General features: G+C 38.3%; 1 pseudogene; it reads right to left on the bottom strand.

Moving 5' to 3' along the window:
• Window positions 1-2,500, bottom strand: part of LOC137625033 (glutamate receptor 4-like) — an 11,581-nt pseudogene that overhangs the window by 2,744 nt on the left and 6,337 nt on the right.

The following is a 2,500-nucleotide window of genomic DNA, read 5'->3' as shown; positions in this document are numbered from 1 at the left end:
GTTCCTTTCGCTTGCCATTCATGAGGGATCTTTTTTTTTTTAAATGTGTTATCCTCGTAGCTAGGGCATGGGCACTGTTCTTTGCTTCTGTCATTCATGAGGGGTCCTTTAAAAAAAGGTGTTGTCCTGCTAGCTAGGGCCTTGTCACTGTTCTTTGCCTGTGTCATTTATGAGGTGTCTTTTTATAAAATGTGTTATCCTTCTAGCTAGGGCACAAGCACTGTTCTTTGCCTCTGTCATTCATGAGGGGTCCTTTAAAAAAAAGGTGTTGTCCTGCTAGCTAGGGCCTTGTCACTGTTCTTTGCCTGTGTCATTTATGATGTGCCTTTTTATAAAATGTGTTATCCTTCTAGCTAGGGCATAAGTACTGTTATTAGCCGCTGTCATTTATGAGGGGCCCTTAAGAAAAAAAGGTGTTGTCTTGCTAGCCTGGACATGGTCACTGTTCTTTGCCTCTGTCATTCATGAGGGGCCTTTAAGAAAAAGTTTTATCCTCCTAGCTAGGGCATGGTCACTGTTCTTTGCCTCTGTCATTCATGAAGGGTCCTTTAAAAAAAAGGTGTTGTCCTGCTAGCTAGGGCCTTGTCACTGTTCTTTGGCTGTGTCTTTTATGAGGTGTCTTTTTAAAAAATGTGTTATCCTGCTAGCTAGGGATGGGCACTGTTCTTAGCCGCTGTCATTTATGAGGGGCCCTTAAAAAAAAGGTGTTGTCGTGCTAGCTAGGGCCTTGTCACTGTTCTTTGCCTCTGTCATTCATGAGGGGCCTTTAAGAAAAAGTGTTATCCTGCTAGCTAGGACCTTGTCACTGTTCTTTGCCTGTGTCATTTATGAGGTGTCTATTTAAAAAATGTGTTATCCTGCTAGCTAGGGCATGGGCACTGTTCTTAGCCGCTGTCATTTATGAGGGGCCCTTAGAAAAAAAAAGGTGTTGTCTTGCTAGCCTGGACATGGTCACTGTTCTTTACCTCTGTCATTCATGAGGGGCCTTTTTAGAAAATGTGTTATCCTGCTAGTTAGGGCATGGTCACTGTTCTTTGCCTCTGTCATTCATGAGTGGCCTTTAGGCAAAGGTGAGTATGCTTTCGTTGAGATTATCTACTCACCTTCCTCATCGTGAGCAAGTCACAAAGAACTGCCATACGTTCTGTCTTGACTCGTTCTCGGGCCTCGTAGCACCCGTACACCATGTAGCTCTTCTTCTCGAAGACTTCTTTGTATATCCCGTCCTTAGCGTCCTGCGGAATGAGAGAACTATTTTAGATAAGAGTGGTGCAGTCAGCTTTTTTTTAGTGAATATTTAGGGTCAATTCTTTAAGAGTTGAAGTAATAATCTTTTATTCATTTAGGGTTTCACCACACTGTTAAAAAAATTTGCATTAATAAACGGTAATTGCCTGGCAACATTTATTCCAGGATTTTTACCTTTTTTAAAACGCATATATTGACGTAAAGTAGTGATATTACGGTCACCAACCCGTCAAAGATAATAACAAAGTATGGTAAAATTACGGTCTCCTGTATTTTACTGAAATACGACTAAGAACAGTATATTTTTACGGAGAATTTCCAATTAAAATTACGGGTTTTTAACAGTGCACATATGAAGAATTGATTGACTGCTTTGTTTATTTTTCTTCTGAAAATTCAGTTAGATTTGTTTTGGAAGTGTTCAACCTCTTTACTATTATGCATAGATTTTTCATGTAATCGTAGAATAGTTTGATTTTCTATACAACGGGTTTTCCCATGAATATCTATCGTGTCCTTGATAGAATTAAAGTATTTTCTCCAGTTTAAGCTCTTTCTTAGTAATTTTTTGCGATTGCATGTATAAAAAAAAAAAAAAAAAAAAAAAAAAAAAACAGGCCCTCTAAATATCTAACCGATTATGTTCAAAATATGGTATTAGATTTTGAAATGTTGGCATCTAGTTACATTTTTGTACTGCATTTAGTATATGCAAATATAAATCCCCCTAGTTGTAGCAAGTAGACTCAATCAATCTTAACGAATGAGCAAACACAAATCAAAACATGGGCTTACACTAAGCAATTGATGGAGAGATGTCCCTTCCTCTAAGGCCCAAGGAATCTTCCTATAAGACACCAACTCTTCCAAGGAATCCACTGGAATCGTCACCCTGGGCAAAGCCAGTATGGAAGTCAAGACACCAACGTAGGCTGTATCGATGATGAAAGCTGCAATCAGCCAGGTGGCTACGAACAACCGCCCTGTGTAAGTCGGTGGGAAGACAGGAGAAGCTGGAAAAAAAAAAAAACGGAGATTTTACAAAAAAATTTTTGGAAAGTGAAATGATTTTTTTCTTTAATCATTGAAAAAAATACTCTTGGATGATATTGGAATCCAGTTTGTAAACATTTGGATGTTCCAGTCCGTCTAAATTTATCTTAGCTGAGAGTAATTAGATATAATTGTTATGCTTTAAAAATAGTTTTTATTTAGTTATTCTTACTGTCTCTTTGTCTCATGCAGTAAGACT

This window comes from Palaemon carinicauda, chromosome 31, assembly GCF_036898095.1.
Source record: "Palaemon carinicauda isolate YSFRI2023 chromosome 31, ASM3689809v2, whole genome shotgun sequence".
Classification (NCBI taxonomy): domain Eukaryota; kingdom Metazoa; phylum Arthropoda; class Malacostraca; order Decapoda; family Palaemonidae; genus Palaemon; species Palaemon carinicauda.
Note: the sequence above shows the minus strand (reverse complement) of the source record. Positions and strands in the feature narration are given on the sequence as shown.